The sequence below is a fragment of the Manis javanica genome, chromosome 3, assembly GCF_040802235.1.
Source record: "Manis javanica isolate MJ-LG chromosome 3, MJ_LKY, whole genome shotgun sequence".
NCBI lineage: Eukaryota > Metazoa > Chordata > Mammalia > Pholidota > Manidae > Manis > Manis javanica.
The window spans coordinates 100,914,581-100,930,347 of NC_133158.1; the positions used below are offsets into that span (position 1 = coordinate 100,914,581).

The following is a 15,767-nucleotide window of genomic DNA, read 5'->3' on the forward strand; positions in this document are numbered from 1 at the left end:
GGAAATTCACAAATAAGTAGAAATTAAACTATACTTTCCTAAAAAAAAAACAATGGGAGGGCTCTCTTGTCCCCTCCTGGCATGACCCAGGAGGTGTTTCCTCTCACTTTATTTCTAAATAAAAGCCTGTACCTTGCTCTCCTAAAAAAAAGAAAAGAAAAAAAAAAAATGGGAAATCACAAGGCAAGTTAGAAAATACATTGAGATGAATGAAAGTAAAAACAAAACATTACCAATATTTGTGGATGATGTTAATGCAGAACTTAAGGAAACGTTATAGATGTATATGCTTATATTTAAAAAAAAGTTCTCAAGTCAATAATAGAGACTTTGACCTTAAGAAATTTGAAAAAAAAGACCAAACTAAAACCAAAGCAAGTAGAAGAAAGGAAATAATAAAGAGTAGAGCAGAAATAAGTGAAAAAGAAAACAAGCAATAGAAAAAAATCAACAAAACCAAATTTATTTATTTGAAAACATCAGGCCTATAGATAAAGAAAAAAGAACATTAAAATTAATAAAAAGTGGAATGAAAGAAAGCATATGATTCCAAACTTACACAAAAAAAATCTTAAAAGGGATTAAAAGAGAATGCAATGAACAACTATATGTTAAACTGGATAACCTCATAAATGAAATCATAACAAAAGAAAATTAAAGACCAATATCCCTTATAAATATGTGCAATACATTAAAGAAATACTAGCAAACCAAATCCAGTAATATGAAAGCATTCATACACTGTGACTAAATGGTATTTATAATGAGTACAAAACTCATTCAACATATGAAAATCGATGTGATATACCATATTAATAAAATAAAGAACCAAAAAAGGAAAATGATCATCTCAATAGATGAAGAAATACCACGACATAATTCAATACCTTTTTTTTTTTTGAGAGGGCATCTCTCATATTTATTGATCAAATGGTTGTTAACAATAAAATTCTGTATAGGGGGTCAATGCTCAATGCGCAATCATTAATCCATCTCAAGCCTAATTCTCGTCAGTCTCCAATCTTCTGAAGCATAACGAACAAGTTCTTACATGGTGAACGAATTCTTACATAGTGAATAAATTCTTACATGGTGAACAGTACAAGGGCACTCATCACAGAAACTTTCGGTTTTGATCACGCATTATGAACTATAAACAATCAGGTCAAATATGAATATTCGTTTGATTTTTATACTTGATTTATATGTGGATCCCACATTTCTCCCTTTATTATTATTATTATTTTTATTTTTAATAAAATGCTGAAGTGGTAGGTAGATGCAAGATAAAGATAGAAAACAGTTTAGTGCTGTAAGAGGGCAAATGTGGATGATCAGGTGTGTGCCTATGGACTAAGTATTAATCCAAGCTAGACAAGGGCAGCAAAACATCCACGGATGCAGAAGATTTCTCTCAAAACAGGGGGTGAGGTTCTGAGCCTCACCTCTGTTGATCCCCAATTTCTCACCTGATGGCCCCCCTGTGACTGTGCCTGTCTTAGGTTGTTCCTCCCTTGAGGAATCTTACCCGTCTCTGGCTAACCAGTCATCTTCCGGGGCCATACAGGGAAATGTAAAGTCAATACCTTTTAAGATAAAAAAAACTTAACAAAGTAGGAACAGAAGGGAGCTTCTTTAATTGAATAAAGGCCATCTACAAACTGCCAAAGTTAACATCATACTTAATTGTGAAAGACTGAATGCTTTCCTTCTAAGATCAGGAAGAAGATAAGGATATACAGTCTCACACTTCTATTCTACATTGTACTGGAGGTACTAGCTATGGCCATTACACAAGAAAAAGAAAAAAAGCCATTCAGATTTAAATGGAAGAAGAAAAGTAATCTCTATTCACAGATGACATAATTTTGTATTTATAAAATCCTAAGGAATACACACACACACACACACACACACACACACACACACAAACAGGTATCAGAAGACTGCAGGATACAAGCTTAATATGCAAAAGTCAATGATATTTCTATACACTAAAAATACATAAATGAAAAAATAAATTAAAAAATAACTACTTATAATATCATCAAGAAATAAAGTACTTAGGAATAGATTTAACAAAAATGTACAAGGCTTGCACACTGAAAACTATAAAACATCATCAAAAGAAATTAATGAAGAAATAAATGAACAGAATGGCATCACATGTTGATGGAGTGAAGGACTTAATATGGAAACATAATCCCTTTCTCAATAACAGCTGTCCTTATTGCAAAATTGGCAAAATTATCTTAAAATTCAAAAGAATATAAGGGATACAAATAGCCAAAATAATCTGTAAAAAGAAAAATAAAGTTAGAGGACTCATGCTTATAATTTCAAAACTTTACTAGAAAGTTCCAGAAAGCAATACTGTGTTGTACTGGCAAGAGGATAAACTTATAGATCAATGGAAGACAATTGTGGATCCAGAAATACACCCTACCACTTATGGTCAATTGATTTTCACAAGGTAATTGAATTGGTCAAAAATAGTTTTTTTTTTAAAAATGGTGCTTGGCCAACTGGATATGTACATGCATAAAAATGAAGTTGGTCTCCTGCTTCACACAATATACAAACTTTAACTCAAAATGGGTCATAGAATTAAATGTGAGAGCTAAAATCATAACACTGTGAAAAATAAACACAGGAGTAAATCTTCATGACTAGGGATTGCATAATTAATTCCTAGGTATGAAACCAAAAGAACAAGCAAAAAAATTGATAAATTACACATCAAAAACTATTTGTGCCTAAAAGTCTACCATCAAAAAAGTGAGACAGACCAACAAAATAAAAGAAATATTTGTAAATCATATATCTCATAAGGGACTTAAATCCAGCATACTCAAAGAAGTCTTATAGATCAGCAAAGAAAAGATAATTAAAACAATTTAAAAATAGACAAAGTATTTCAAAAGACATTTCTGCATTAATACAAATGGCCAAAAAAGCACAGGAAAAGACACTCAACATCATCAGTAATTAGAGAAATACAAATCAAAACCACAATGAATTAAGTTATCAATTCAAAAACACTAGGACAGCAATAATAAAAAATATCATAGCAAGTGTTAATGAGGATGAGGAATAATTAGAACCCTCATGCAATGCTGCTGGAAATTTAAAATTATGCAGCCACTTTGGAAAGTGTTAAGAAATTCCTCAAAATATTTAAGAAATTCTGCAAAAAGCTAAACATGAAAGTTATAATTTAACACAGCAATTCCATTCTTAAGTTTAAAACTAAGACCACTGAAAACAAATATACATAAAAACTTGCACAAGAATGTCATTGCAGCATTATTTATAATAGCTAAAAGGTGGAAACAATCCAAATACCCTAGTTGATGAATGGATATAAAAATGCATCATATCCACATAATGGAATATTATTAAGTAACAAAAAAAAGAATGAAATATGGGCACATGCTACAATGTAGATGACCTTGAAAACTTTCTTATAAGTGAGAGAAAGACAGGTAGAGGAGAATAGAGAGAACTACTAGTGGATATGAGCTTTCTTTTGGAGTAACTAAAATAATCTAAAATTAGATAATGATGACTAAAAACCTCAGCTTATACAAAAATGAACAAATGGGACCACATCAAGCTAAAAAGATTCTGAACCACAGATGACACCAAAAGTAGAACAAAAAGCCATCCTACAGTATGGGAGAATATATTCATAAATTACATATCCAACAAGGAGTTAACATCCAAACTATATAATGAACTCACATGCCTCAACAGCCCAAAAGCAAATAACCCAAATAAAAAATGGGCAGAAGATATGGATGCTTCTCCAAAGAAGAAATTCAGATGGCCAACAGACACATGAAAAGATGCTCCACATCACTAATTGTCAGGGAAACGTAAATTAAAACCACAGTGAGATATCACCTCACACCAATTAAGATGGCCAACCTTCAAAATACAAGGAACAACAAATGCTGGTGAGGATGCAGAGAAAGGGGAACCCTCCTTTACTGCTGGTGGGAATGTAAATTAGTTCAACCATTGTGGTAAGCAATATGGAGGTTCCTCAAAAAACTAAAAATAGAAATACCATTTGACCCAGGAATTCCACTCCTAGGAATTTACCCTAAGAAAACAGGAAGGATCACAGATACAAAAAGACATATGCACCCCCATGTTTATTGTAGCATTATTTACCATAGTCAAGAAATGGAAGCAACATAAGTGTCCATCAGTAGATAAATGGATAAAAAAGATGTGGTACATATACACAATGGAATATTATTCAGCCATAAGAAAGGAACAAATCCTACCATTTGCAACAACATGGATGGAGCTGAAGGGTATTATGCTTAGTGAAATAAGCCAGGTGGAGTAAGACAAGTACCAAACGATTTCCCTCATTTTTGGAGTATAACAATGAAGCAAAACTAAAGGAAAAAAACAGCAGGGGACTCACAAACTCCAAGAAAGGACTAGCAGTTACCAAAGGGGAGGTATGGGGAAGGGTGAGTAGTGAGAGATGGAGAAGTGAATTAAGGGGTATTATGATTAGTACACATGGTGTGGTGGGCACCATGGGGAAGACAGTGTAGCACAGAGTAGGCAAATAGTGAATCTGTGGCATCTTACTATACTGATAGAAGTGATTATAATGGGGTATTGCAGAGGACTCAGTAATATGGGTGAATGTACTAACCATATTGTTTATCATGAGAAACCTTGATAAAAGTGTATGTCAATAATACCTTAATAAAAACATTTTTTAAATCTCAGCTTTTATTAATCAAAACAACTTAGTACTGGCACAAGAACAGATCCATAGATCAATGGAATAGAGTAGACAACCCAGATATAAACCCAAACATGTATGGCCAATTAATACATGAATGATAAAGGATTAAAACAGAGGCAGGGAAGAGATTAAACATGATAGCACCATGAGAAGTGAGGCAGAAACCTCCTCCCAAAACCACATATAACATGAAAATACGGCAAATACAACTAAATATTAAAAATTTTTCTTTCATGAAAGAGTGAATGGAAAGAAGACTGCAACAGAGCACCTATACCTGGAGAAAAGAAGAGGCCTCATGGAAAAGGTAAAGTACCAAGGCCACAATCCGGCAGGACCCAAGCCCTACCCAACCCCAGCTCACCAGGGGGAGGAAAAGAAACAAAGTGGGGAGGGAGTAGATGCCCAGGACTGCTAAATAACCACCCCTGGAGATCTTCTCTGGGAGCAAACCCACATTACATGGTGCTCTGGAGATTAGAGGGATTGGAAAGCAAAGACAGGTAGAATACTCAGAGAGACTGAGATTCCAGCCACTTGTGGAGAACAGGTAACCACAATTGGCCACTCTGGGACAAAAGAAAGGTAGGCACTTAGAAAGACATTCCAAGAGAGAGGTCTGCTAAAGGGTCAAAGATTACATAGAGCTTACTGCTCAGGAGAAAGGACAGGTGGTGAAAATCATCCTGCCACACTCAGCAGAGCAGATTGGGTACTTTCAGGAGATTCACGCACTCCATCTCCCTGGATGGCAACGTAGTGTTGTGCTCCCACACTGCAATATGCAGCATGCTGCTCCGTCCTCCGGGTCAGTACTGGCTCACAAATACGCTGCCCCTACCATCAACCCAGGCCAGCCAGAAGGTGGCACCACCTAGAGTAGCTACAGGGGCATAACACAGAGGGTCCTTCCTGCATGCTAAGCCCACTGGCCCTGGCAGTGGAGGCAGGCATGGCAGCCAGGAAGCAAGAAACAGCTCTTTTCTCCCAGCAGGCAGGTGCCCCACACCTGTGACCACTGACATTGCTCCAGGAGCTTGGCAACTCCAGAGAGTAGAGCACGTGGGCACCAGAGGGCACCACTGGCACAAAGTTATTATTCCATATCATTCATTACTAATATGAAACAGCAAAAGAACCTGGTAAATACCAAAATTCCTCAAATACCAGAAAGAAGACTAAGTGAAACTGAAACCACCAATCCTCCTGAAAAAGACTTCAAAATAAAAATTATAAATGTGCTCATGGAGCTACGAAAAATACTCAAGACATCAGGGAGGACTTCAATCTGAAATGAAACATGCAAAGGAGAGATTAGATGAGGTAGAGGATACAATAAATAAAATAGAAATTAAAGAACAGGAATACAAAGAAGCTAAGGCACAGAAAGAAAATAATGAACTCTAGGAATAAAAGAATATTAAGAGAACTGTGTGACCAATCCAAATGGAACAATATTCACATTATAGGGGTATGAGAAAAAAAAGAGAGAGATAAAGGGATAGAAAGACTCTTTGAGTAAATAATTACTGAAAACTTCCCCAGTCTGGGGAAGGAGATAGTCTCTCAGGCCATGGAGGTGCACAGATCTCCCAACACAAGGGACCCAAGGAAGACAACACCCAGACATATAATAATTAAAATGGCAAAGATCAAGGACAAGGACAGAGTACTAAAAACAGCCAGAGAGGGAAAAAAGATCACATCAAAGGAAAGCCCATCAGGCTATCATCAGACTTCTCAGCAGAAACCCTATAGGTCAGAAGGGAGTGGCATGACTTATTTAATGCAATGAAGCAGAAGAGTCTTGAACCAAGAATACTCTACTCAGCAAGATTATCACTTAAATTTGAAGCAGGGAATAAACAATTTCCAGATAAGCAAAAGTTGATGGAATTCACCTCTCACAAACCATCTCTACAGTGTATTTTTGAGGAACTACTCTAGATGAAAGTGCTCCTAAGGCTAACTAGCTGTCACTAGAGGAAAAAAAGAATATAAGTTAAAGGAAGTAGACTAATTAATTACTATGCAAATGAAAAACTAAACCACTTAGTCCCAAAGTCAGTCAAGTGATACACAAAGAGTACAGAATGTAACACCTAATATATAAAGAGTGAAGGAAGAAGAAAAATAAGGGAGGAAAAAAAAAGAATCTTTGGATTGTGTTTGAAATAGAATAATAAGTGAGTTAAGTTGGACTGATAGATAGTCAAGAAGTTATCATTGAACTGTTGGTAACCACAAATCTAAAATCTACAATGGCAATAAGTACATATCTATCAATAACCACCCTAACTGTAAATGGACTGAATGCACTAATCAAAATACATATAGTTACAGAATGGATTAAAAAAGAGGACCCATCTATATGCTGCCTACAAGAGACTCACTTCAAACCCTAAGACATACACAGACTAAAAGTGAAGGGATAAAAATATATATCAAGCAATTAATAAGGAGAAAAAAGCAGGAGTTGCAGTACTTCTTTCACACAAAATAGACTTCAAAACCAAGAAAGTAAAAGACAAAGAAGGACATTACAAAATGAAAAAGGGGTCAGTCCAACAAGAGGATATAGCCATTATAAATATCCATGCACCTAACATAGGAGCACATAAATGTTATGTGAACCAAGTACTAACAGAATTAAAGAGGAAAAGATAATGCATTCATTTTAGGAGTCCTCAACACACCACTCACTCCAAAGGACAGATCAACCAGACAGAAAATAAGTAAGGACACCAAGGCACTGAACAACACACTAGAACAGATGGACCTAACACCATTTACAGAACTCCACACTCAAAGGCAGCAGAATACACATTCTTCTCAAATGCACATGGAACATTTTCAAGAATAGGTCACATACTAGGCCACAAAAATGGCCTCAGTAAATTCAGAAGGATTGAAATTGTACTGACCAGCTTCTCAGAAAACAAAGGTATGAAAGTAGAAATAAATTATGCAAACAAAACAAAAAAGCCCACAAACACATGGAGGGTTAACAACATGCCCATAAACAATCAATAGATCAATGACAAAATAAAAGCAGAAATCAAGCAGTATATGGAGACAAATGAAAACAAAACTCAACACCCCAAAATCTGTGGGATGAAGCAAAGGAAGTTCTAAGAGGAAAGTATATAGCAATACAAGCTTATCTCAATAAAGAAGAACAATAACAAATAAAGTCTGAACTCACAATTAATGAAACTAGGAAAAGAAGAACAAATGAGGCCCCAAGTCAGTAGAAGGAGGAACATAATAAAGATCAAAGCAGAAATAAATAAAATTGAGAAAAATAAAACAGTAGAAAAAATTAATGAAACCAGGAGCTGGTACTTTGAGAAAAATAAACAAAACAGATAAACATCTAGCCAGACTTATCAAGAAAAAAAGAGTGTGTACTCACATTATTAGAAATGAGAAAGGAGAAATCACTATGGTTACCAGAGAAATACAAAAAATTCTTAGAGAATACTATGAAAAATGATATGCTAACAAATGGGATAACCTAGAAGAAACAGATAACTTTCTATAAAAATACATCCTTACAAGACTGATGCAGGAAGAAACAGAAAATATGAACAGACCAATTACCAGCAATGAAATTAATTGGTAATAAAAAAACTAACCTAAGTATGAAACCCCTCTACCAGATGGTTTCACTGCTGAATTTTCTCAAACATTTAGTAAAGGTCTAATAGCCACCCTCCTTAAAGTTTTCCAAAAAGTAGAGAGGACGGAATACTTTGAAACTCATTCTGTGAGGCCAGTATCACTCTAATACCAAAACCAGGCAAAGATACTATAGATAAAGAAAATTATAGACCAATCTCCCTGAAGGGTCCCCACCAGTAAGATGACAAACTTCCGGCTTCTCTTCGGGGTCCTCAGTTCCCACCAGCGCCACCTGAAGCCCAATCACCTCTCGCCCCCCTCTCAATCCCAGCACCTAGCCAACAGCCACCAGCCCCGTAGAAGTGACACCTCAATCAATTCATGCCCCCTCCTATATAACTCAGCACCTTTCCCTAATAAAGCGGAACTCTCCGGTGAATTGCTGCTATGTGTCGCTCCTTTCCTTTCATTGGTGCCGAAACCCGGGAGATGGGACACCCCAACTGGGCCCCGTCTTCCCCCGACACCAGCAGCAGCTTGCCCTCGTCCTCTTTTTCTGGCGCTGGTTCATCACACTCACCACTCCTCTCTGGCCTTTAGGTAAGTTTAACCCCCGGAGTGGGCCACTCTTCCCCGAGATATCACAGTGCCATTGACCGTGATCGTCCGGCAAGGCCCTGACGCTCGGGGATGAGGAGGGAACGCTCCCCGCCTCAGGCCTTCACAGCTGCGGCGGACCCTCAGGCCCCTCCTCCAAAAGCCATAAATCCCCGCCTCAAGCCTTTACGGCTGCGGCGGACGCTCAGGCCCCTCCTCCGACAGTCAAACGCATTCACCATCCCTTCCATCAGTGCTGAAAGTTTTTAAGCAAAATTTCCCCGGGGTGGGCCACTCTTCCCCGAGCTATCGCAGTGCCATTGACCGTGATCGTCCGGCAAGGCCCTGACGCTCGGGGATGAGAAGGGAACTCTCCCCGCCTCAGGCCTTCACGGCTGCGGTGGACCCTCAGGCCCCTCCCCAAACAGCCATAAATCCCCGCCTCAAGCCTTTACGGCTGCGGCGGACGCTCAAACCCCTCCTCCGGCAGCCATAAATCCCCGCCTCAGGCCTTCACGGCTGCGGCTGACTCTCAGGCACCCCCCTCCAACAGCCATAAACGAGGTGACCCTTTGTGGATGAGAACGCTCCCTTTTCCCCCCTCCTCTTCTGCTCCGTCTGCCGAAAACGCCTAGCGCTAGGTACCTCGTGACTCCAGCACTCTGCCTTCTTAGGGAAGTCTGGGTGACGACCCACACTTCCCAAGAAATTCCGACTCGTATACGAGTTTCCACAGACCACCAAGGATCATCGGGGACGCCCTTTGTCTCCTTGTGGTCTGCTTCCAGTCCGAGGATCTCCGTTCGTCTTCCCGTTTGTCTCCTTCTCTGTCCTTTAGCCATGGGAGCCTCCTCATCCCTCCCTGAAAGTTCACCTCTTGAATGCCTGCTTAAGCATCTGGCTACCCTCTCCCTGACGCCTGATATAAAACCAAAACTTCTCCGTAAATATTGCTCCCAAGATTGGCCGACATACCCCCTAGACAATAACAAGCAATGGCCCACAGGGGGAACTCTTGATCCTAACATCACTAGCGATCTTTTAACTACTGCCAGCGCCTGAAAAAATGGAAGGAGATTCCCTATATCGAAGCTTTCTGCCTCCTCCTCTCCCTGCCCCCTCCCAAGTTCTAGCCTGCAAGCCGCTGCCCCCGCAGAAGCCTCCTGTTCACTCCCTTCCCCTTCTTCTCCTACAACAGCCCTTCTTCCTTCCTCCCCAACCATCTCCTCCCCCATCTCACCTCCTCCACCTTCATTCCCTGCAGATTAAGCCTGAGCCTTTCAGCCCCCCTTTACCTAGGTCCCAGGGGCCTCCTCCGTCTTTGCCCTCATCACCTGTTTCTCCCCTGTTAGGGACCGCCTTTGTCTTCTCACATGTTTGTAGAGAGAATGGGAAAGCACCTCCCCCCATGTCTGAACGCAGCATGGGAAAGCACAAGCTAGAGAACAACTGGTGCAGTCCTTAGAAGTTATCTGTCCACAAAAACATATCTTGCCAAGACCCCTCACTCTGAAAATAGGGAGACCTTGAAGATGTGTAGAAACACCGCCCCTGCTTCTAGCTATGCCCTTCCCCCACTTGCCAATGTGGCAGGAATAGAAAACAACGCATTCCATAAGCAATTAACTGGAGCCCTGCTGTAGCTCAGTAGAGCATGGGACTCTTAACCTCAGAGTCATGAGTTCAAGCCCAACTAAAGCAGCAGAGGCAAGCAGCTGGGCTGCTAGCTGGCGACATGTGGGTCCGATTCTATCTTTCTTTATTTTCTTTGCCCCCCTTCTGCACTTCAGGACCTGCTCGACTAGGCACGGCTAGACCACGTCACTCCCCCAGAGACTGAGCCAGAACCCTTCAGTCCCCCTCAGACTCAGTCCCGAGAGCCTCCCAAAATTATCGCCCCCCTCCGGGAGGTAGCAGGATCCGAAGGCATCGTGCGCGTTCACGTCCCTTTCTCCTTAAGAGATTCAGCCTAACTAGAGAAACGCCTAAGTTCCTTTTCCACTGATCCCATGATATACATCAGGGAGTTTCAATACACCCTCCAGTCTTACAGCCTCACACATCATGACATTTTCATGCTCCTGGCCAATACTCTCCTCCCTGAAGAGCGTAGACGAGTTTGAGACTTCGCCCAAACGCACGCTACTGAAACCCACAAGACTGACCCCACCTATCCCCCTGGCCCCACAGCTGTCCCCGAACAAGACCCACACTGAGATTATAACACTGCCATGAGTCTCTGCTCTCGAAATATTTTTGCCTCCTGCTTAATAGCAAGTCTGAAAAAGGCAGTTCGTAAAGTAGTCAATTTTCAAAAACTCCAAGACATAATTCAAAAGAGAGATGAAACCCCCTCCGAGTTCTTAGACTCACTCAAGCCCTATTACAGCATACCAGCCTGGACCCAGAAACACCTGAAAGAAGACATGTCTTTATGACATACTTCCTAGCTCAAAGCTACCCTGACATTAAAGCTAAACTCAAAAAGTTAGAACAGGGCCCCGCTATCCCACAGACTGAGATCCTAACAGTGGCCTTTAAAGTCTTCCATAACCGGGAGGAGGAGAAAGAACACCGTAAACAAAAGGCTGATCAGGCCAACTTCCAGATGTTGGCCCAGCTGATAAAACCACAACCTGGGCGCCCCTCTACAAACAAGCCCCCACCAAGAGCTTGTTTCAAGTGTAGAAAAGAGGGACATTGGTCAAGGGCGTGCCCCTCCCCCAGATCTCCTACCATCCCATGCCCCAGATGCCACAAAAAGGGCCACTGGGGTTCTGATTGCCCAACCACCCAAAGGGGAGGCTGGACAAACAACCCCCATCCTAAGCCCGCCATAGTGAGGCTGGCAGAAGAAGATTGACAGGGCCTGGGGGCTTCTCGCCAACCATTTCCATCACCAAACAGGAGCCCAGGGTTACTTTAACAGTAGACGGTCGCCCCATCTCCTTCCTCCTAGATACAAGAGCCACCTTCTCAGTCTTGCGAGAATACCAGGGCCCTACCACGCCAGCCATTACTCCTATAGTCAGGGTAGGAGGTAAACAGATTTTCCCATTAAACCCCCCCCCCTTTTATGCACAATCCTAGACAGTCCCATACCTTTCTCCCACTCCTTCCTAGTTATGCCCCAGTGTCCCTTCACTAAGACGAGACAACCTTTCCCTCCTCGTTTCCATAACTATATCCACTCCTACAACCCCCAGTACTCCCTTTCTGATGTCCCTCATAGCCGACAACCCCCCTCTACCCAATGAAAGCTCCAGTTCCGCCCTCATACACCCTGTAAATCCCAAAGTTTGGGACATTACAAGCCCCTCCATGGCCCTATGTCCCCCTGCCTCTATCAAATTATGTGACCCCTCTCAGTATATCTGTCAGGCCCAATACCCCCTAACCACTTCAGCCCTCATAGGCCTCCAACCCATCATTCAAGCAGACCCACTCACTCCCCATTTAATACCCCCATATTAGCTGTTAAAAAAACCAACGGATCTTTCCACCTTGTCCAAAACCTTCGCCTCATCAACATAGCCATTGTCCCTATCCATCCCTTAGTTACAAATCTATACAGCCTCAGCATCCCACTTCTCAGTCCTAGATCTCAAGGAGCCATTTTTCTATCCCTCTAGACCCCTGCTCCCAAGATTTTTTCATCTTCACCTGGACGGACCCATACACAAGACATTCTGAACAACTCACTTAGACAGTTTTGCCACAAAGCTTCCGAGATAGTCCCCATATTTTTAGACAGGTCCTAGCTCAGGACCTCAAACAGTTTCATCATGATCACTCCAAGTCCACCTTATTATAATACATAGACAATCTTCTACTCTGCAGTCTCTCGTGAGAACAGTCTCAACTTGACACTGCCTCCCTACTTAACCTTCTAGCTTCCAGAAGTTACCGAGTATCCCCCGTCAAAGCTCAAATCTCTTCCCCTCCTGTCACTTACCTGAGATTCCTTCTATCTCAACAAAGAAAGTCCATTACCTTAGAAAGAAAATGGCTCCTCTCTGACCTGCCCATTCCCAAAACCAAGACAGAAATCCTTTCCTTTCTAGGCCCTTTCTAAGCCTGGCTAAATATTTTAGAACATAGATCCCTAACTTCTCCCTGCTCCCTGTTGGCAAGACCCCTATACGACCTCAGCAAGAGCCCCCCCCCAAGAAAAACCATTATCCTCCTCACCCTGACACTCCTTCATTAAGCTCCGTCAAGCCCCAGCTCTCCATCTTCCTGATTTGTCGAAGCCCTTCTCATTATACATTCATGAGAGGTCCAGTCACGCTCTAAGAGTCCTAGGCCAATATTATGGCCCATCCTTTGCCCCAGTAGCTTCTCTCTCCAAGCAATTAGACCCCACAGTTCAGGGATGGGCCCCCTGCCTATGAGCATTAGCCGCTAGACAGCTCTTGCAGAAAGAAGCTCATAAACTGACATTCAGAGCACCCCTTACCATTCTGTCCCCACATCACCTAAAAGATCTCTTAACCTACAAAAGTTTACAAACTCTCCCTCCCTCCAGACTCCTGACCTTACTGTCTTCTTTCCTCCAAAATCCCGTTCACCCCCTTTGCCATCCATACCCGAATCATGACTTTTTCCTCCTTTACTGCTCTCTTGCTTTTTTCCTCATTCCTATTGTCTTCCCCACCACCCCAGCCTCCTTTGTATGGCGATTCAAAGTCAGACAGACTTACACACAGCATCAAACAAAAGTTACTGCCCTCATTGCCACACCAGACTGCCCTCTGAAAAGCTGCTCTGAGCCTTTTTATACCTCCACTTTCCTCCCTCCACTGAAATGTTCACTAGCAGCTACCCTTATTCTCCCGACCTCTGCTTCCTCTATGACCAAAAACAAGCCTATTGCAGCCGATAGCCAGACACCTACAGGAGATGTCCCTACTGGTCTTGTGCCATTCACAACATGAGTAACTTCCAGTACCCACAGTATTACTCCTCCAACCGTTTCATGAAATATCCCAACGGCTCATTCTCCTTATCAATCCCAGATCCCTGGGACCCTCGATGGGCCGCCAGAGTCACAGCCTCAGTTTACTACGGGGGGTCCTTGACCCCCCACGGTACCCTTCATATCTCTCAAAAGTATGTTCCCTCTCATTCCCAGATCTCTCAAGTTGCATCAGATAGCAGACATTCCGAAAAAGTCATTATCCAAACTCTTGATAGTGCCTCTTCATCTTCTTATCCCCACCCCTCTTCCCATTTCTCCTACTCTTCATTACAGCTCATTCAGGACACCACCATCTTTCTCAACCACACCCTTAACACCGCCAATTGTTTCTTGTGCGCATCACTACAGCGCCCACTGCTGGCCGCCGTGCCCCTTAATATTTCCAACTACTCCTTCCATGCAGAAAGACAACCCCTCTGCCCCCTGGCAGACACATCCCTATGGGAACCAGAATATGCAGATAATCTCACCATCCACCACTGTGTAAGCCCAACTCCACCCCCTTCCAGTGCACTTCACTGCCTCTCTATCTACACCCCTACCTCCGGCTCTAAGACTTTTACGCAACCGGGACACTTCTTTTAGTGTAATAGCAGTCTTTTCAACTCACTGCCTCTCAACTCCGATACACCCTGCATTCTCGTCACCCTAATCCCACAGTTAACACTTTACAGCATGGCAGAATTCCTTGAGCTCCAACCTCCCTTGCCCTCGCGCACAAAAAGAGCTGCTTTCCTTCCCATCATGGTCAGTAGCTCTTTGATCACCTCAGCCATTGGGGCAGGGTTTTCGGGAGAAGCCTTAGGTCACTCTCTATAGGCAGTTAGAGATCTCAACGCCAAACTTGAGGGAGCCCTGACATCCACTGCCGATTCTCTAGCCTCTCTCCAAAGACAGGTCACTTCGATAGCTAAAGTCACCCTTCAAAACCGGCAGGCCCTAGATCTGCTTACAGCTGAGAAGGGCGGCACCTGCGTCTTCCTCTGGGAAGAGTGCTGCTATTACATCAACGAATCTGGCATTGTAGAAACTGACATTACCAAACTCACCGACCTTGCCTCCAGTCTCCACTCTGCTTCCAATTCCAACCCATTCTCGTCAATACTAACAAACCCCCTCCTCACCTGGCTCTGGCCCATTGCAGGCCCCATAATAATCATTCTTCTCGCCTGTCTCTTCTTACCCTGTATAATAAAGTTCATCAAATCCCAAGTCGGAAAAATCTCTAATCAAGCTTTCAACCAGCTTTTACTCAGGAACTACCAGCTTCTGGCCACAGAAGATCCCTCACCCTCACGTGACCTCCTCACCACACGCTGAGATGGACCCCTCTCTCCACTGGAAACTGTTCCTGGAAACAATAGCCGCAGACGCCTGGCTCCTGACACCCATATCCTCTTGGCCAACCTATGGTTACAGGGAACCTTCATTGATTTCCAAACCTGAAGAAGTCCACATCTACTCATCCTTACTGCGGGGAGTCCTATCAACCCTTTCCTCCCAATCCTCAAGCCCTCACTCCCTTCTCCGCCCCTGTTCAGCAGGAAGCAGCCAGAGAGAAAGCAACGTCCACAAACCCATAGAGGAGAAAGGGGGGAATGAAGGGTCCCCACCAGTAAGATGACAAACTTCCGGCTTCTCTTCGGGGTCCTCAGTTCCCGCCGGCACCATCTGAAGCCCAATCACCTCTCGCCCCCCTCCCAATCCCAGCACCTAGCCAACAGCCACCAGCCCCGTAGAAGTGACACCTCAATCAATTCATGCCCCCTCCTATATAACTCAGCACCT

General features: G+C 42.6%; 1 long non-coding RNA gene across 1 annotated transcript; it reads left to right on the top strand.

Moving 5' to 3' along the window:
• The first annotated feature begins 8,838 nt into the window (after window positions 1-8,838).
• On the top strand, window positions 8,839-15,366 carry LOC140848184 (uncharacterized). The gene is made up of 2 exons (XR_012128736.1): window positions 8,839-9,001; window positions 15,225-15,366. It is a non-coding gene; the product is annotated as an uncharacterized lncRNA (long non-coding RNA).
• The last annotated feature ends 401 nt before the right edge of the window (window positions 15,367-15,767 follow it).